The 21,447-nt window shown below is 43.8% G+C and overlaps 1 long non-coding RNA gene across 1 annotated transcript in view; it reads left to right on the plus strand.

Annotated features, from left to right (window-relative positions):
- Positions 1 to 1,134: 1,134 nt before the first annotated feature.
- The window catches only part of LOC143793905 (uncharacterized), a 151,085-nt gene continuing 130,772 nt past the window's right edge, over positions 1,135 to 21,447 (plus strand). Inside the window, exons 1-2 of the long non-coding RNA XR_013220327.1 lie at positions 1,135 to 1,420; positions 17,404 to 17,463. This is a non-coding gene — a long non-coding RNA (uncharacterized LOC143793905). The remainder of the gene's footprint in view (positions 1,421 to 17,403; positions 17,464 to 21,447) is intronic.

A 21,447-nucleotide genomic window follows, 5' to 3' on the forward strand; every position in this document is an offset into this window, starting at 1 on the left:
ACCCATGACAATGGAACTAATCACCATGGATATGGACAGCAAAGAAAAAATGATGAAAGATTGCAACGCAGGATAGTCCGGATGGTGGATAAGCAGCTCCAATCAAGTTCCAAAGAAATGCAAGCTGTCCTGCAAGCTCAGGGCTCATCAGTGTCAGCGCAAACTATCCGTCAACATTTGAATGAAATGAAACGCTAAGGGAGGAGACCCAGAAAGACCTCGCTACTGACAGAGACAAATGATTTTGGGTAGTCCCCAGTGTCAGAAAGCTGAATTTGCATCCTAGGTCATGGGTCTTCCAGCAGGACAATGTCATCAAACAAACTTCAAGAAGCACCCAGAAATAGATGGAAACAAAGTGCTGGAGAGTTCTGAAGTGGCTAACAAGGAGTAGGAATCTAATTCCCATTGAACGCGTGTGGAGAGATTTTAAAAATTGCTGTTGGGAGAAGGTGCCTTCAAATATGAGAGACCTGGAACAGTATGCAAAAGAAGAGTGGCCCAAAATTCCAGCAGGGAGATGTAAGAAGCTTGTTGATGATTATAGGAATTGTAATTATTTATTTCAAATGGTGTGCAACCAAATATTACGTTGAGGGTGTCAACAATTTTGTCCTGCCCATTTTTGGGGTTTAGTGCTAAATTATGTCCAATTTGCTTTTTTTCTAATTTTTTGTGATATTCCAATACTCACAAAAGAAATAAATACTAGTATAACAGAATGTGTAATTGCAATAATTTTCTGGGAGCAATATTTAATTTTCTAGAACAATTTCAAGCGTGCCAACATATTTTAAATAGTCACTGTATTCTCAGACTACTGGATCCCATTTGGTAGATAATGTACTAATTAGGGAATCGGTTTATTCAGAAATGATGTTCTAACCCACTGAAAACCCACACCAAAGTGACAGCCGCTGTGTTGCTAATGTGCTGCTCACTGTCTAATTCCTCTCTAGCAATAGAGGTACATTAATGGATTACAGAACGTGTGGGAGGGTCTTTGTCTTTTTGGTTCTGATCTCCTTACTGTCAAACTGCATACTGACAGGATACGAAGGCAGGCTTTCCATTTGGGAAAGACAAGCCCCTGTATAATTGCAGTAGCAATATCTGCTTGCAAGTGAGGAAAAGGAAGTTTCAGCTCCTATAGTGCTGGCAGAATGCTGATATAGTTAAAATGCCCATTGTAAAGGAATGGATGGAAAATTACAGAATGTTTCTAGCTATATCATTGATGTCCCATCAAAGGGACATATAACGGCTACATCAAATCTATAGCTTGACAATTTTTTTCATCCCTTCTACAGCATTTTCAGTTCACTTCCCAGACAAACCCTTTAACTAGTTTATGAGGGATGAGGCCAGAAAGACTATGATTTTCTACAGGTTTTGCATAAAAGGACTAGTATTCTGCAAGGTAAGATCTAAAGTGTAATATCTGTAACTACTATAAAAAAAAAAAATAATAGCCAAAATGTATATGCTGTATAAAAAACAAACAAAAACATACTATCTGGCAGATTTAATTTTACACATAGTCACTTGCGTGTAAATGTAAAATCAAATAAAATAAGCAATATTCAATATTCAATAAGATTCTATATATTTGGGAATTAACTTATAAAAAATACTCCCAGATGGCAATTGATTGACTCCATTTTCAGCTCCAGCTGGGGTTGTCTTTATTGATGGATCCTAGGGAAGCATGATTGTGTCAGAGCCTGGGATCTCCAGAAGACCCAAGAAGACCCCATTGACCGTGCACACATGATACCATACTATAAATATCTGACTATAGTAATCAGACATGGCATTTGCATTTATTGGATACCTGAACATTTTGAATGGAGGTGTGATTAAAGGAAATTGTTATTATGCGGTCTTAGAAATATGGTCATATTATAATAGTATTTAAACCACCTAGATTTATTTTTAGAATGTTGCTCACTTAAGAGAAAATGTAGATCCCGGATCCTTGTTGTCTTGTCCTATAGACTCCTGTTCCACAGATATTTTCCCATTAGATATATGTCTCTTTTGTGCTTCATACTTGTTTTTCTTCCTAGCTTCCTATATTTCCTTTGGCAGCATCTGCTTCCTCAAGGGCACCAATTTACTGTACATGTCCACCGTCATCACATCGGGTTAAAATGTATGTGACCTGGTGTTCAGGTGTCCGGAAACATTGTCTTCAGAGCTATTGTGAACTTCCATAACAATAAAACCATTAATGTACAAAGTACAAAGCATAAGATACTAGTGGAAAATCAAACATGCCTGAAATACTGTGACCTGGAAGGTCCCATTTCTTAATCACTTCCTTACGCTTTAAATGTTTGATGGAAAAAATTATTATTAAATGTAATGAGACAAATCTGCTATTAATAATTATTACCCGTTTCAGTCACTAATTTCAGTTCTACAGTTATTAATTTCTTCATTTTTTTTAAATATAGCATGTGTTGGAGGACATTTTTTCTTACATTTGTAATTTCTTTTTAAGGGGCTCTCTTTACCTATGATATAATTATTAACAAAGTTTACAACTGTTTCCTACTAATTCCTGTTCCTCATAAAAATTTTTTTTAGCAGGGTTATCTTGTCTTGTGTTGAAAGTCTGCAGTCACTCTATGTGACTGCAGACTTGTGAATCCTCACAGCACTCACAGTGCATGTTGTCTGATTTTCTCCGGTGTTGGCGTCGAAAGTGGGCAGTCATGAGATCGTGTGTGACTTGCATACTCTCTGCCACAGTTCAACTAGACATGACTGGTCTTCCTCAATTTACTTGTATTGAGCAATGCCTCGTACATCTGGTCGTCACGTGACCTCGTGTGTAAATCGCATAGTTGCAGTCATGCGCCTGCCCTCTCCCACAGAAAGCTGACAGGTCGCATTGTGCGCCCTGTGAGGATTCACAAATCTGCAGTCACATAGAATGTCTGCAGACTTTAACCCTAAGCCTGGACATACCCTTTAGTCAAGGCTATGAAAACTATGAAATCTTTACACAAAGATAAAGATGTGCAGACTAGTAATGAGCGAATCTGCTGAAATTCAAATTCAAATTTGAATTTGGCAAGAAAATTACATTTTTTTCAATATATTCAATATGAATAAATACCGGACATATATAATTGTTTATCTCCTTTTGGGACACTTTACAATTCAGTATAATGGCATTTGCTGAATTCACACAAAGTGAATTGCAAAAAAAATGGATTCAGGAAAACCCAAATTTTTGGTAAAATTCAAAGCAAACTTAATTAGTCTTAAACCGAATAAATCATCTCTAGTGTAGACAAACTTGGGGTTTACTGATGTGATTGTCAAAATGCCTATGTGGCATAACCTATAGTTTAGCCTATGACCCCGATTCATCAAGACTGGTGAGTGGAGTGCAAGGAAAATACCTCTTAATGAATCAGAGCATCTGACGAGTGGTGTGCGCCTTGCCACAAGTTGTACTTCAATACCTGCTCAAGTAACATTTTTGGCATAGTGAATGCAGCCCTCAGCTCCACGCACTTTGATGAAACTGGATGAAGATGGTGTAAGAATGCAAAAAGTTGGTAAATTTTAGCATGACTTCGAGTTGCGACAAAACTTTGTGACTTTTCAAATTTTTTTACCCCAGAATTCTGGCATAAAAACTTTGATGAATCGGGTCATTTATGTTCACTGAGTTTCCCACCTGAGCAAATTACAGCATAATAATAGAAGTCAAAGGTGGGCATATGCGGCGCGCCCCCACACCGCCGCAGGGCCGAGGGGTACCCGGAGCCGGGCCTCTAGTTCTCAGTCTCGGGGTTGTCACGGTGGCTAGGCCCGGTCCGTGGCCCTGTCCGTCAGTGGGGGACGTCCGGTGTAATAGGTGGTAGTAATGGTAGCGATGGAGCGGTGCGGTTGTGGGGTGTAAGTCGCGGTAAATAACGAGGACACCAGGTTGCAGTCTCTTTACCTCTTTACTGGAGATCTCTGAGTCCTCAGTCCAGAACACGGTTCACCAGGCTACGCAAGTCCGGCCGGTCCAATGGCACCTCCAGAGTTCTCCTCTCAGGTGGAAATCTGTGCCTTCCTTCTAGCGCTATGTGTTGTAGTCCTTCCCTGCTGTGCTCACGGAAAGTAACCCCACAACGGTTGTGTCTGTTTCTTAAGTTCCCTCACAACTCGATTTGATGTTCCTCTGTAATCCACCCCTTCCCTGTATTCAGGTTGGAATGGCACCCGTTTGTCAGGTAGGCCTGGAGTTCTTCCGGGACCCTAGAGTCGCCCCTCTCCCGCAATTGCCCCCCAAGACTTCATAGGTGATATGTGGTAGACAGCCCGCCTGAGACCGACTGTCCTGCCGCTGTTTGGAGTATGGCTTGAAGCTGTATTCTAATCCACTCCCTCGGCGTTCCGGCCACCGGTATTGCGCCTCAGCAGGGTGCTGCCTCTTTCAACAAAACCCCTGCTGGTATTCTCCTTCTGCTTGATCTCGTTTCTCACTCAGCACAATCTATCTCGCTTCTAGTCCTTTCTTGAGTCCCGCCGCTTCCAGGAGCCTGCGCGGACCCGTTACGTTCTTTCAATGCCAAGCCTCTGCCAGGATCCCACCCCTGGCAGAGACCCTACAGTCTCTCCCTTCACAACACCCCCTGCCACAGGGTGTTGCTCCGTTCAATCCCGTCAGCGTTCTCTCTAACTTCCTGCCTGACCCCCAGTTTACCCACTATGGTGGGGAGTGGCCTAATGAATAGCACCCTTAGCTCCCCCCGGAGGCCCTGCTGTGAAACATATTGGTGTCTGTGATACCTGATTGGAGGAACTCCTTCGGTGCCATCGAACGTACCATGGCTCCCCTTAGCGGCGAAGCCACAGCACTGCAACGACCAGGACTCTGGGGCGCTGCACTCCCCCCTGGTTAAACACAGTACTCCGGGACTGGGAAGAAAAACAACAATACAGATTAGCAAAAAGACATACAATTTTGTTGAGTGCAAAACGATAAGTATACTTGAACAGGCTTCCCTTTATGGGAGGTGAGGACACTTTTAACGTTACTAACATGGTCAACATTATAAATTACAGGCTATGCATAACTCCTGTTACCCAACCGGGTATTCTACTTAGTGCAAATTCTGGAACAATAAATTAACATTGCCTTTAAGAAACATACACTCTTAGTTTACCAAAGGCCTTCCTATAATCACATTACAGGGTAAGGTAACTTCACATTCTCCTACTTTGAACCTGCAGGACCGCCTGTCCCTATGGCACCAGACCTACTGCCTCTCCTTTCTTTTACAGGACCGCCCCGTTCAGCCAGGGCCTACTGCCTTTCGCTACTATACATAGTATAGACATAACATTCCTTTCGTTTAAAGAACTCTGAGCCCGCTCTACTCGGCTCCTTTAAGGACTCACTCTCTAACCCCTACGGGTTCGCCTTCTGTCCTTAGTAACAAAGTAACTTTCTATGGGGACGCAGGGTTGACCTTCTATCCTCACCTTCATCATTACTTCCTTACTTTCAGCTATGCAGATCTCTATCTCTACCCCTACGGGCTCTCTGCATCTTTTCTTTCTGCAAAACATTATTTAGATTTCACATTTCAACAAATTCAACACATATAACTTAGCATGTAAAACAGTTACATTTCTTTTTCAAGCTTCATTATCACATTACTGTTCTGCAACAGTATCTTTCTCAAGTTCAATTTCACACATCCCCTTTAAGAGGGGACCAAGTCTTTCTGAGGTAGCTCGTCTTCTCAGCCTACCAGCCCACGCAAAGGTTCCGGTATGGTATCTTCGCAAAGTGTCTTTAACTAGAACCGGTAGGAAAGGTATCTTCACAAAGTGTCTTTGGCTCAAACCAATAGGGCAAATATCTTCGCAAAGTGTCTTTGGCTAAAACCAGTAGGGAGCACCTTTAAGAAGGTGCAAACTATTTACAAAAGAAAGTTCGAATCATGCACAGTCCATGATTTCTGCAGTTTGTGTAACTTGGTGCAAAAACTTCAAGAAAAAGAAAAACAAACAAAGGGGATCCCGGGTCAACAAAGGGATCCATTAACCCTGGACAGGTTTAGCAGCAACTTAAAAGAACAAACAGTAACTATTTACATTTTCACAAAGCGAAATCTTACTCTTCTTTCAGAAGTTTCCATGAGGCGCCACCTGGCGGGCGGACCCCTGCAATTCAGGTTTCAGGTCCACTCCCGCTGCCAGATACACCCCATGGGTTCGGGTCTGTTGCACGACCAGGTCGTGCGCGGCGATCAAGGTCTGTGTCCCCACTTCTCTCTGTGCTGGTACATCCGGAACATCGGTCACTCGAAGGGGCACCTCCTTAGGCACGACGGTGGTGGCGGCGATCGGGTGGCAGATCGCAAGTTCTGTGGTCAGGCAGGTGGGGCCGACCAGGGTGGTTACAGATCGGTCACACGGCGGCACTTTGGCCACAGGGGCTGGTTTCTCTTTCTTGTAGACGTTCAGAGCGAACCACCCCTTTTCCCCAAGATGCCGGGTGTAGGTAACACTGTCTCCCGGATAGAGGTCTCGATCGGGGTGACCCTCTCTAAGGTGTGACTCGACATCCCATCGGTTAACAAAGACCTCCGCGTATAGCCCCGGTTCTTTAATGAAGCCCCAGCCTCCTTGGAGTTTAAAGACGGTGATGATGCCCTGCCTGCGCGGGGCCTGGTGAGTGGTGGGGTCCTTACGGGCCCGGTCCTTGACCGCCAAATCTTTTTGATGGTAGGCCTCCCGTTTAGCCTGATGTGTTTCCTCTTCCTCTCGCCACCGCTGTTCTAGCTGGATCTGGTATTCTTCCCAGCTTAGGGCCTGTACCATTTCTCCCTTCTGGGTCTCCACCCCGGGGAACCCCATGAGATTGGATCCAGGGTTCACCCAGCGGCACACCGTGCGCTCCGCGCTGACCTCACACGGCAAGGGAGTAGGGGTGATTGGGGCTCGCATACGGTGTTCCATGCCCGTGGCTTCCTCCCATGGTAACAGGCGCTGAAGTCTATGGGTCCCCGGGAGAGGTGGTGCTGCTACGGGACCCACTAACACACCCTCTGCTGGTGGGGCAGGATCGGCGGACTCACCCACTGGTACGATTCCACTTTCCGCAACAGGTCCCGCTGGTTCTCCCGATGTCCGGGAATCCACTGCCGGTCCCACCTGATGCGGGGCCTGGACTCTTACATGCAGTTGGAGGAGCTGGTTATATAAATCCTCCATCTCGGCTCTCAGGAATTTGGTGTTATCCACGGAGGACAGGCTGCTGGGCTCATCCGGGTAGTCAGGGGAGATTTCCACTTCAACCCCGCTGTCGGGTTCGGAGCTGCTGGCCATAGCGTCCTCCACGTGGGTCGCTTCCTGGTCTTTTTCCCGCTCTCTCCTGCGTGAGCAGTTTCGTTTTCTCTGCCTCCGCCCCCCATTAAGGATTAGGAGGCGGATCTCTGCTGCTGACGGACACGTCCTCACTGCACAGAAATATTTAGACTGGGCGGCCATTATTCTTCGCGCTCTCCAGCTCGTCTACGCCCACTCCACGCCCCTCTTCTCTTCCTGCGCTTTCCTCAGCGCTGCAATGGCGGCGGATTTTGGCGGCAACTGGCGCAGCACAGTCTTTGTAATAAAGTACAGTCCAAGCACAACAAATCACAGTCTCTAGGCACACATGACCTGATTCTTCAGGCTTAAGTAGATCCTGTTCGTGACGCCAAGATCTGCGGCGCGCCCCCACACCGCCGCAGGGCCGAGGGGTACCCGGAGCCGGGCCTCTAGTTCTCAGTCTCGGGGTTGTCACGGTGGCTAGGCCCGGTCCGTGGCCCTGTCCGTCAGTGGGGGACGTCCGGTGTAATAGGTGGTAGTAATGGTAGCGATGGAGCGGTGCGGTTGTGGGGTGTAAGTCGCGGTAAATAACGAGGACACCAGGTTGCAGTCTCTTTACCTCTTTACTGGAGATCTCTGAGTCCTCAGTCCAGAACACGGTTCACCAGGCTACGCAAGTCCGGCCGGTCCAATGGCACCTCCAGAGTTCTCCTCTCAGGTGGAAATCTGTGCCTTCCTTCTAGCGCTATGTGTTGTAGTCCTTCCCTGCTGTGCTCACGGAAAGTAACCCCACAACGGTTGTGTCTGTTTCTTAAGTTCCCTCACAACTCGATTTGATGTTCCTCTGTAATCCACCCCTTCCCTGTATTCAGGTTGGAATGGCACCCGTTTGTCAGGTAGGCCTGGAGTTCTTCCGGGACCCTAGAGTCGCCCCTCTCCCGCAATTGCCCCCCAAGACTTCATAGGTGATATGTGGTAGACAGCCCGCCTGAGACCGACTGTCCTGCCGCTGTTTGGAGTATGGCTTGAAGCTGTATTCTAATCCACTCCCTCGGCGTTCCGGCCACCGGTATTGCGCCTCAGCAGGGTGCTGCCTCTTTCAACAAAACCCCTGCTGGTATTCTCCTTCTGCTTGATCTCGTTTCTCACTCAGCACAATCTATCTCGCTTCTAGTCCTTTCTTGAGTCCCGCCGCTTCCAGGAGCCTGCGCGGACCCGTTACGTTCTTTCAATGCCAAGCCTCTGCCAGGATCCCACCCCTGGCAGAGACCCTACAGTCTCTCCCTTCACAACACCCCCTGCCACAGGGTGTTGCTCCGTTCAATCCCGTCAGCGTTCTCTCTAACTTCCTGCCTGACCCCCAGTTTACCCACTATGGTGGGGAGTGGCCTAATGAATAGCACCCTTAGCTCCCCCCGGAGGCCCTGCTGTGAAACATATTGGTGTCTGTGATACCTGATTGGAGGAACTCCTTCGGTGCCATCGAACGTACCATGGCTCCCCTTAGCGGCGAAGCCACAGCACTGCAACGACCAGGACTCTGGGGCGCTGCACATACACATTGGATCATAGTCATTTTAACACATTAATCTTTGCAGAATTTTTGCATTGTAATCTTTGTTGTTTTCAATGCACACATGGGCCATATAATCAGTATGGTTTAATAGTTTTTTTGTGGATGAATGAATGAAAAATAAACCTCAGCAGCAATTTATTCGCTCCATAGTGAGCTTCAATTGGTGTTATCTTAGACGAATATTTGGGAAGTATTATTGTCTCAGAGCCTGGGCCCACTGAGGGATTCATAATCTGAATATACTATGCAATACAGAGTGTTGGCTAATTGAATGTTTTGGATGGAGGCTCGATTAATGGAAATAATAAATTACCTATCTGTATCAGATGACCTTATGAATATGCTGTTGTGGCCAAGATTATTATGAAGAGTGAATAGATGAATTGCAAAAAATTGCAAAGTCATTCAATGTCATGAAAATGAAATTACCGAAACCACAAAAAATTATTTCCAGTGAATTTTAGTCTTGATGCAAAATGATCTGTTTGCATAATTTCAGAGATTTTCTTGTTAGCTCAGGAGGAAGTGGTAATGAGGACAAGGCAGCTGATATCACTCTGCCATGCTGACTGAATTATAAGAGCAGACTGCTTTGCTGTCAAAGGAGCCTGGTGCTTGAAATAGTTGTCTTCTTCGGTTAATTATGGCTACCTCTAAGGAAACATATGCAGTCACCATTGCTTTACATCAAAGGGCTTTTCAGGCAAGGACATTGCTGCTTGTAACACTGTCCCTAAATAAACCATTTAATTGGATCATCAGGAGCTTCAGGGTGCCCAAGAAAGTCCAGCAAGTGCTATGGCCATCTCTTAAAAAGTATTCAACTACGCGACTTAATACCAGTGCAAAAATTGCTAAGGAATGGCAGTAGGCAGGTGTCAGTGCATGTGAGCGCACAGTGAGGTGAAGGCTTGCTGAAGGTTTAGCCTAGTGTCATAAGGACTGCAAAGAAGCCACTTCTATCCCAGAAAGACATCAATGCCAGACTGACATTCTGCAGGAAGTACAGGGATTGGACTGGAGAGGGCTGGGGTTGCTTTTTATCCAAAGGAGCGGGCTCAAAATTTTGCCATGAATAAAGAATATTATCTAAACATCCTCCCAGAGCAAATTCTCCCAATAATCCAGAAGCAATTTGATGATGAACAATTCTTTATCCAGCATTATGAAGTACCAAGTCACAAGGCATAGTGATAACAAAGAGGATCAGTTAAGAAAACATTGACATTTTTTTGTCCATGTCCAGGAAACTCCCCAGATCTCAATCCCATTGAGAACCTATGGTCAATCCTAAAAAGCGAGTGAACAAAAACGCAGACATTGTGATAAACTCCAACCATTGATTAGGTAAAAATGAGTTGCTATCAGTGAGGATTTGCCTGAGAAGCTGAAATCCAGCATTTTAGGGCACATTGCAGTTAAAGGCACATTCCCTATAATTGTTAATAAATACAAATACAGAATAGTTGTTGGCAACAATATTTCTACATGGATCCCAATCTGGTTTAGTGTATTAAATATGGGAAATCGAGATTTATCAACCTTTATCAGCATGCACAAGAGACAAATCTAGCATGCCAAAAACGCATCGAAAGTGCAGCAAAAAATCAAGGGAAACAAGGGAAACCTGTTTTTTTTTCTGCCAGGAGACCAGGTTTTGCTGCAGAAAAATAACACTGAAAAAATGCCAAGTGTGAACTTATCCTAAATCTCCTGTTTTCTCGCCAACTTAATTCAGACTTTCACTTTTTGTAAGTTAGGGTATGTGCACACGTTCAGGATTTCTTGCAGAAATTTCCTGAAGAAAACCGGAAATTTTCTGCAAGAAATCCGCATTTTTTTTTTTGCGTTTTTTTTCCGTTTTTTTTGCGTTTTTTTAACATTCTGCAAGCGTAATTAGCTTGCAGAATGCTAAAGTTTTCCAAGCGATCTGTAGCATCGCTTGGAAAACTGACTGACAAGTTGGTCACACTTGTCAAACATAGCGTTTGACAAGTGTGACCAACTTGTTACTATAGATGCTGCTTTTGCAGCATCTATAGTAAAAGATAGAACGTTTAAAAATAATAAAAAAAATAAAAAAAATGCTTATACTCACCCGCAGACATCAGATCTCCTCACCGGCGTCCATTCCTATAGCTGATGTGTGCGCGCAGGGCCTTCCATGACGTCACGGTCACGTGAGCGGTCTCGACCAATCACAGGACAGTGACGTCATTCGGCAAGGTCCTTCTCCGCACACCAGCTACAGGAACCAGCCAGCGTGCAGCACAGAGGCGGGAACACTGCGCTGGACATCGAGGGTGAGTATAGGACTGTTTTTTATTTTATTTCTTATTTTTTGACCACTTATATGGTGCCCAGTGCGTGGAGGAGAGTTTCCTCTCCTCCACCCTGGGTACCAACCGCACATAATCTGCTTACTTCCCGCATCGTGGGCACAGCCCCGTGCGGGAAGTAAGCAGATCAATGGACCCCTAGGTGTGCGGAATCCCCGCAATTCCGCATTTTTAATGAACATGTTGCTTTTTTTTCCGCTATGCGATTTTTTCGCGGAAAAAATCGCAACATTTGCACAAAAAATGCGGAATACCTTGTAAATAATAGGAGGCATATGTTAGCGTTTTTTTCGCGTTTTTATCACGTTTTTATAGCGAAAAAACGCGAAAAAAACGCTAAAAATCCTGAACGTGTGCACATGGCCTAAGTGATTTATTTTATATCTAATCTTTAGGCTGTATTCACACACTACATTTGGAAATTGCAATTTAATCACTAAGTCATGAAACTCAAAATTGTGCCAAAATATTTTAAAATATATCTGTTTTCTATTAGAAATGTATTTATGGACCGTGATTAGCAAACTGAGCAATAGCATAGGTTATTAGAACTTTTTAAAGATGAAATAATATGGAACTTTCGCCATAATCATTCTTTCTCTTTTTCCTATATTATAGATCTTTCACTGTTCCAGATGTTTGATCAACGACTGGAATAATAAAACTATGCCAGTATCTCACACTATTTTATAATGCTCTGATTTCCACCACTCTCATTTTATGTATGTGCAGAATAATTGTTATGCCATTCTGCTCAATTTTGATACATTATTATACACTGAACTTATCAGTGCTTTCGTTGGCCATTTGCCATGCTTTCAAATATGATTTTTTTTACTCCTTTGAGGTAATAATTATGATTCAATCATGTCTTCTGCAGATAAGAGCATCTTGTCTACTTGGCAATCATTAAGATGAATAGACTGAGAAGTCATTTTTTTCATTTTTTCATTGCCTCTTCATAGTTTTAGTTAAGGCAGAATTATCTTTATCGCCTCTATAAGGATTCACTTGCTTTTAGGCCACTGTTAATCATTATATGAAAACAGGAAGCATAACAGTGTCCCGAGCCCTTGGACTTGGTTGCACCAAAACCCTTCAATTGCATACAAAATATATATTTTTTTCCTGTCAACTAAACCACTAATATCAATACTACAGGTATGATTTTCAAAGTGGATAAGCCCCCTATATACCTGAATAAATTATTTACTTAGCAATAGGGTGAATCAGTTCCAGTTTTGACATAATTTTTTAGAAAGGTCTCATTCTTTTTGTTTTTACTTATAAATCTAGCATCATTCCTCAGGATTCACACCCTTGATCCTGTGTTCTGTGTCTTTTTCTTCTGAGCCACAGCAGATTCACTTTTTCTTGGGGTGCTTTAGTTCTGTTATCCTTGCTTCTGTCGGTTTTGGGTAACACGTGTGTTTCATTTGCTCTGTTTGTCTGTCCAATCACCTTTCGGGTAAAACTTTAAATACCTTCCCCTACTGGTGTTTCCTGCTGGATATAGACTAAATTGGATTCATTCACTTAGCTGTAGTTTGTGTTGGTTGCAGTTGTTTTGTGTGTGATTTCTCTATTCCTTAGGTAATTGCTATTCTAGCGATCCTAGGAGCTGCTAAGGACATTCAGGGTAAGCCATCATCCAGTGGGGGCGCCATTGCGTTATCTTAGGGCACCAACCTCCGCGGCCAGGCAAGGGCAGACCAGGGTCAGAAAAGAGCTTTTTCCTAGACGAGACAAGGACCTGTCAGGTGGGGAAAATAAGTATTTGATACACTGTCGATTGTGCAAGTTTTCCCACCTACAAAGAACGGAGAGGTCTGTAATTTTTATCGCAGGTACACTTCAACTGTGAGGGTATGTGCACACGTCTGGATTTCTTGCAGAAATTTCCTGAAGAAAACTGGAAATTTTCTGCAAGAAATCCGCATTTTTTTTTTGCGTTTTTTTTCCATTTTTTTCGCGTTTTTTTAGCATTCTGCAAGCGTAATTAGCTTGCAGAATGCTAAAGTTTTCCAAGCGATCTGTAGCATCGCTTGGAAAACTGACTGACAGGTTGGTCACACTTGTCAAACATAGGGTTTGACAAGTGTGACCATCTTTTTACTATAGATGCTGCCTATGCAGCATCTATAGTAAAAGATAGAATGTTTAAAAATAATAAAAAAAATAAAAAAAATGGTTATACTCGCCCTCTGCAGACAGCCAATCTCCTCAGCGGCGTCCGTTCCTATAGATGTCGGTGTGGTTCAGGACCTTCCATGACGTCGCGGTCACGTGAGCGGTCACATGACCGGTCTCGACCAATCACAAGACCGTGACGTCATCGCAGGTCCTTCACCGCACACCAGCTATAGAAACCGAAGCGGCAGCATGCAGCGGAGAGGCGGGAAGACATCGAAGGTGAGTATAGGACTATTTTTTATTTTAATTCTTTTTTTTGGACCAATTATATGGTGCCCAGTCCGTGGAGGAGAGTCTCCTCTCCTCCACCCTGGGTACCAACCGCACATAATCTGCTTACTTCCCGCATGGTGTGCACAGCCCCGTGCGGGAAGTAAGCAGATCAATGCACTCCTAGGTGTGCGGAATCCCCTGCAATTCCGCATTTTAATGAACATGTTGCTTTTTTTTCCGCGATGCGATTTTTTCGCAGAAAAAAAGGCTACATTTGCACAAAAAATGCAGAATACACTAAAAATAATGGGAGGCATATGGTAGCGTTTTTTTCGCGTTTTTATCACGTTTTTATAGCGAAAAAATGCGAAAAAAACGCGAAAGAAACTGAACGTGTGCACATGGCCTAAGCGACAGAATCTAAAAATAAAAACCAGAAAATCACATTGTTTGATTTTTACATAGCTAACTTGCATTTTATTGCATGAAATAAGTATTTGATACAGAAAATAGTATAAAAGAATACACCAGCGCTACCTCCCCAGAGTCACTGAGCCGCAGGAACCGGGACAGAAAGGGGCTTTTGCTGTCAAATAGAAAATGCAATCAATATAAAAACAACTGGATCCGCGCTACAGTGCTAGTGAAACATATAGAAGTGTACACTAAGTGTATACCGAAATGACTTCACAATACTTTGCTCAAATAATGCACAATGTAACAGTCAAAATATATATACAGAGGGATAAATGCTGCGCTGCCCAGCACACCACAGAGCCACCGTATACCGATCACCACTGATCCAGACTTGGACCTAAAACCAGGGATATTAGTGTGCCTAGAAAACCAGTGCCAGTGAATAAATTGCGCACTCACCGTGATGTTGTTGTAGCCCGGTGTATAATGATGGATGTTGGTCCGGTTTAGATGGTGGTATCCGTCGGGTGGGTGTGCAGGCAGACAGGCGGGCGAGCAGAGAAGAACAACCGCAGAGCAGCGTGCAGTGCGGGAGCTGCGTAGAGCCAGGGACAGCTCCGGCCGGTAGCGTCCCTGGATACGAGCGGGAAACAACAGAGGAAGGAGCTCGCTGGCACAGGGCTCAGCGTGTGACGTCACTGAGCTTGTGGAAAGTACGGGGTATCACAGGGACCAAACCAACGCGTTTCGAAGGAGCGGCGTCCTTCTTCATCAGGGTTACCGGTCACTGAAGATGCCCCGATATTTAACCTCCCAAGTTGTCGCTCAAAGTACATGGCCCGCCCATTTAGCCCGCTGCTGGAATGGTAGCTTATGGAAGTGACAAGACGTCCTGGCAATATAGGATGTAGTCAGAGATTATGGAAAGTGTGGCCCACAAAACAACCATGTATTAAGTGAAATGATATATATCATAGAAGTACACAAAGCATGCAAACTATATAGGAAAAACCTAACTGTGTTTAACTTCTTGGTCAAGTTAGTGGGACAGAGCTGCCACAGTGAAATGAGTAAAATTGATAAAAACAAACCTTTAATATATAATTGATTAAAATTAGTAGTCAATGGTTACAATAGGTAAACACCGATTAAAAAACAAATAAAAAAGGGAAAGACAGAGGATATCCATGCCAATCCCCAATAAAAATTAAATAAAACCAATCGGGGACCAAGGTGGTGGACGGGGTGATAATGCACTACCCCAGTGCACCGTGGCCCCAAGGAAAAAAGGAAAAAGGGGAGGGGGGTGGGTATGGGGAAGGAAAGCAATAGCCTAAAAAGCAAATATTTCAAGCCCATGATTAAGGCCTTTGGGTGCAAGACTGTTCAGGGAGAAGATCCACTGAGATTCGGCATTTCAGTGAGAGACATGGCAAATCTACCAGGGGCATCGCATTTTGGGGAATTCAAAAAGTGAAACCAAATTTAAGAGGGGGCAACCTAATAAAAGCCATGTCCAGGGCCGAATGGGCGGGCCATGTACTTTGAGCGACAACTTGGGAGGTTAAATATCGGGGCATCTTCAGTGACCGGTAACCCTGATGAAGAAGGACGCCGCTCCTTCGAAACGCGTCGGTTTGGTCCCTGTGATACCCCGTACTTTCCACAAGCTCAGTGATGTCACACGCTGAGCCCTGTGCCAGCGAGCTCCTTCCTCTGTTGTTTCCCCGCTCGTATCCAGGGACGCTACCGGCCGGAGCTGTCCCTGGCTCTACGCAGCTCCCGCACTGCACGCTGCTCTGCGGTTGTTCTTCTCTGCTCACCCGCCTGTCTGCCTGCACACCCACCCGACGGATACCACCATCTAAACCGGACCAACATCCATCATTATACACCGGGCTACAACAACATCATGGTGAGTGCGCAATTTATTCACTGGCACTGGTTTTCTAGGCACACTAATATCCCTGGTTTTAGGTCCAAGTCTGGATCAGTGGTGATCGGTATACGGTGGTTCTGTGGTGTGCTGGGCAGCGCAGCATTTATCCCTCTGTATATATATTTTGAAGTATTTGATACAATAGAAAAACAGAAATTAATATTTGGTACAGAAACCTTTGTTTGCCATTACAGAGGTCAGACGTTTCCTGCAGTTCTTGACCAAGTTTACTCACACTGCAGCAGGCATTTTGGCCCACTCGTCCATACAGATCCTCTCCAGATCTTTCAGGTTACCGGGCTGTCTCTGGGCAACATTAAGTTTCTGCTCCCTCCAAAGATTTTCTATTGAGTTCAGGTCTGGAAACTGGCTAGACCACTCCAGGACTTTGAAATGCTTCTTACAGAGCCACTCTTTAGTTGTCCTGGCTGTGTGTTTTGGGTCATTGTCATGCTGGAAATCACAGCTACAACCCATCTTCAATGCTGTTATTGAGTGAAGTAGGTTGTTGGCCAAAATGTTGTAATACATAACCTCATCCATCCTCCCTTCAATACGGTGCAGTCGTCCTGTCCCCTTTGTCCAGCACCCTCAAATTATGATGTTTCTCCCGTTATGCTTCACAGTTGGGACAGTGATTTTGTGGTTGTACTCATCCTTCATCCTTCGAAAACGACGAGTGGAGTTGATACCAAATAGTTTTATTTTGATCTCATCTGTCCACATGACCTTCTGCCCTGCCTCCTCTGGATCATCCAGATGGTCACTGTTAAACTTCAGACGGGCCTGGACATGTGCTTGCTTGAGCAGGGGGATCTTGTTTGCCCTGAAGGATTTAGTGTGTTATTAACGATAATGTTTGAGACTGTGATCCCAGCTCTTCTCAGGTAATTGACCAGGTCCTCCCATGTAGTTCTGGGCTGATTCCTCACCTTTCTCAGAATCATCCTTATCCCACGAGGTAAGATATTGCATGGAGCCCCAGACCAAGGAAGATTGACAGTCATCTTGTGTTTCTTCTATTTTCTAATAATTGTGTCAATAGTTGTAACCTTCTCACCAAGCTGCTTTCCTGTTGTCCTGTAGCCCATCCCAGCCTTATGCAGGTCTACAATTTTGTCCTTGATGTCCTTAGACAGCTCTTTGGTCTTGGCCATGATGGAGAGGTTGGAATGTGATTGATTGAGTGTGTGGACAGGTGTCTTTTATACATGTAATGAGTTCAAAAAGGTGATAAGTGTAGAGTAGGAGGGCTTCTTAAAGAAAAACTAATAGGTCTGTGAGAACCAGAATTGTTGCTGGTTGGTAGGTGATCAAATGCTTATTTTATGCAATAAAGTACAATTTAATTATTTAAAAATCATACAATGTGATTTTCTGTTTTTTATTTTTAGAATTTGCCGCTCACAGTTGAAGTATACCTGTGATAAAAATTACAGATTTCTCCATTCTTTGTAAGTAGGAAAACTTGAAATATCGGTAGTGTATCAAATACTTATTTTCTCCACTGTATTTGTCATCCTGGTTTGTACATTATCTGTGTGAATCTGCTCTGGTAATCATAACATTTAGCCATATTTTAAAATAAAAAGTACCAGTAAGTTATTGCACAAAACTGTATTAATGTGCATGAACTCTTCTTTTCGAAAACTAAGATTATTTTCCCTCAATTTATCTTCACACATTTTGAGTAGAGTAATTATCCTCAGAGCTCATACACTATTCAAATTACAAATATAATAAACATATATATACATCTGAATAAAGTGTTTCTTGGTTTTTCTCTCTAAAGGAAACTACAGAAATTAGGCTAAAGTCATCCAAACCCGCCTATATCGGTTGGATTCAATGACAGTCTAAAGGTACCTTCACACTAAACGATATCGCTAGCGATCCGTGACGTTGCAGCGTCCTGGATAGCGATATCGTTGTGTTTGACACGCAGCAGCGATCAGGATCCCGCTGTGAGATCGCTGGTTGTTGCTGAAAGTCCAGAACTTTATTTCGTCGCTGGATCTCCCGCTGACATCGCTGGATCAGTGTGTGTGACACCGATCCAGCGATGTCTTCACTGGTAACCAGGGTAAACATCGGGTTACTAAGCGCAGGGCCGCGCTTAGTAACCCGATGTTTACCCTGGTTACCATTGTAAAAGTAAAAAAAAAACCACATACTCACATTCCGGTGCCCGGCGTCCGCTTCCCTGGACTCCTCCTGCATCCTGTGTAAGTGCCGGCCATAAAGCAGAGCGGTGACGTCACCACTCTGCTCTGTGGGAGATGCCGGAGATGTTCGGCGCTGACACAGGATGCAGGAGGAGTGCAGGGAAGCGGACGCCGGGCACCGGAATGTGAGTATGTGTTTTTTTTTTTTACATTTACAATGGTAACCAGGGTAAACATTGGGTTACTAAGCGCGGCCCTGCGCTTAGTAACCCGATGTTTACCCTGGTTACCAGGGGACTTCGGCATCGTTGGTCGCTGGTGAGCGGTCTGTGTGACAGCTCTCCAGCGACCACACAACGACTAAACAGCGACGCTGCAGCAATCGCCATCGTTGTCTGTATCGCTGCAGCGTCGCTTAGTGTGAAGGTACCTTAAGAGTCGATTTACGTGGACCAACTGGTTGATTGTGTGATCAATATTTACGCAGACTACACTTCAAGATGTGCAGTGAACAAACATTAATAGATTGTTCTTAGCACATATGCTGCCATTTATCTTGTCAGCACTAGTCCTGATAACACAGGACAATTCACTGTCAAAAATGATGATTTTTAAGTAAGCTCAAATCATTTCACCTAACGAACAAGCATTTTGCTCAGATTATTCAGAAATGGAGACCAGGATCAGCACTGTCTTCTGTTGCCACTATTGAATCAAGGACGGCGTCTTTTTGACAAAAATGGTGTCTGAAACGGCCCTCTAAACCGTAGCCCACTGGGTTTCATAACATTCTGCTCCTACCATATTATTATGAAACAAGTGCTAGTCCAGTTTACACAAGACAATGCACTGCCAAGAAACATGATTTTTAAGCAAGTTTAAAAAGTCTTTCACCCACCGAACAAGCATTTTGCTTGTTTAATGGGAGTTCAGTAGCCTGTTTACACTACAATATTATTGTAAAACGAGCATTCCTAGGACTATTCACAATACTCTTTCATTGTAAATGCACCTTAATGTGTAATTTTGGTTTCCCTTGGTGAATGGTGTTTTTTAGTAGTCTTCCTCAATGTTATTTGCTTTCTCAGTTTACCACAGCTGCACCTTAATTGCTGAAAGATGAGGCTCAAATATTTGCAGCTGGGTTCCTTTGGTCATTCTACTAAGGAAAAAGCAGAGGATTGTCTAGTTTCAGAACTAGAAAAATGTAGGTTTAGGAAGGATCACAATAAGGCTACTTTCACATCAGAGTCGTGTGACGCACGTCGCAATGCGTCGTTTTGGTGAAAAAATGCATCCTGCAAAGTTGCCCGCAAGATACATTTTTTCTCCATACACTTGCATTAGCGATGCATTGCGACGGATTGCCACACGTCGCATCCGTCATGCGACGAATGCGTCGTGTTTTGGCGGATCGTCGGCACAAAAAAGTTCCATGTAACTTTTTTTGTGTGTCGTGTCTGCCATTTTCGACTGCGCATGCGCGGCCAAAACTCCGCGCCCTCCTCCCGGAACTTACAATGGGGCAGCAGATGCGTTGTAAAACTGCATCCGCTGCCCCTGTTGTGTTACATTAACACACTGTCCGTCGGTACGTCGGGCCCACGGTTTGCGACGGCCCGTACCGACGGACTAGTGTGAAAGTAGCCTAAGATGGACTAGTGTGAAAGTAGCCTAAGATGATTCATAGGTTGAATTAAGTTGTGTATACTGGAATATCTAATAGATTTAATGACCATTCCAGTTGTGTACAACAAGAGGAAGTATGGTAGTGGTCAATGCTTTGAAAGACAGGTGCAGAACTTTGGGAGAGGGCACTCCAGTTCCCTCTCAACATCCTTTCTGAAAGGAAGAATAATGAACTTCAAAAATACTATTTCAGACATTTTCCCACTAATTACAATAGGAAGGAAAGAGGAAAAAATATATACATATTCCCTTTGCTTCCACTTGTATTAAAGTTTGAACTTCAGGAAGTCTAGGGCAGCCAACAACAATATGACAGAAAGTCAAAATGCTGGATATTCCATTATGAGTCTGGCCTGGACCCAAAGTCCCCCAATTTTGATCACATCACGTCTGACTCCTATTATAAACTTCATCACAAGGCGCCAAAGTCACTATGGCCTCTGTCATCCATGGTGTCTGACAGACATGTAGAGGAGCCCTTGCCCACACAGATTAGTATTGTTGGCAGAGAACTGTTTTGTATTAAAGACACAGTTTTATAACAGAGGTTCTGATAAAGCTGCTAGGTTTGTGACATCATTTATACCACCCGGTATTAAAAACTAATAAACATATCTGCAAAGCTTACACTTTATCCCTAGAAGTTCATTCTCTGCTGGATGCAACAATTTACAATAGGCTTCCTAAACAGCTGCTCCAGTTATATTGAGGAGGCTACAAACTCTACTTCATATTGTAGGTAGTTGTCAGTAACCAGTGTATATTGCAACACGTTAAATGTTCTTGACTTTCATTGAGTTTCCCATGCACAGCTTTCCAAGACACATCCATCTCTTGCCAAGTGACCCTGTCTGATCCAACCATTTAAAAACATCCAGAAAACTGTCTGAGTTTCAGTTTTATTAACTTCAGGGAATTATAAGTAGGGCATGGATTTTGTGCGCCTGCAAGTTCAGACATTGTGAGAACATGTACGCCCTAGTATATCTAAAGTTTGCAAAGGTAACTGTAATGTACTGAACTTCCATCGTATTTACACAAGTTTTGGATTTCCAAGGTCCATAAACTTTTCCCAGGTCATAAAGTTTTTCTTGTTTTTGTAACAAATGTAGTGAGAGAAAAACAAGCCCTGAATTCAGTTATATAGGGAACATGGATAATTTTCAAATCAAACTGTACAGTTTTGAAAAAGTAAAGAGACATGGATAAATCTAATCATTACAAAATTAAAGGTTGTATCAAAAGGGTTTATCTAGGATAGGAGACAACTTAATGATTGCTGAGGGTCCATCCTTTCAGGCCCCCAATATTAGAATAGGGCTTTGAAAGGCTCAATTCATTGTCTATTGGACTGCTGGAGATAGCAGAGCGCTGTACTCAACTATCGTCAGCAGTCCAGCAGTGGATAGGTGATACCTTGCTTAGATGAGAATAACCCTGTAGTCTTGATATATGAGATAGAACTATGAATTACATAATTCATTAATGGAAGCTATTAGTTTTTTGGTTTTACATGATTAAAAGTGTATTTAAAGATATTCTGACTGATGAGAATCGGGGCTCTGAAGAGTGGTGTTTGATCAT

The sequence above is a fragment of the Ranitomeya variabilis genome, chromosome 1 (assembly GCF_051348905.1).
Source record: "Ranitomeya variabilis isolate aRanVar5 chromosome 1, aRanVar5.hap1, whole genome shotgun sequence".
Classification (NCBI taxonomy): Eukaryota; Metazoa; Chordata; class Amphibia; order Anura; family Dendrobatidae; genus Ranitomeya; species Ranitomeya variabilis.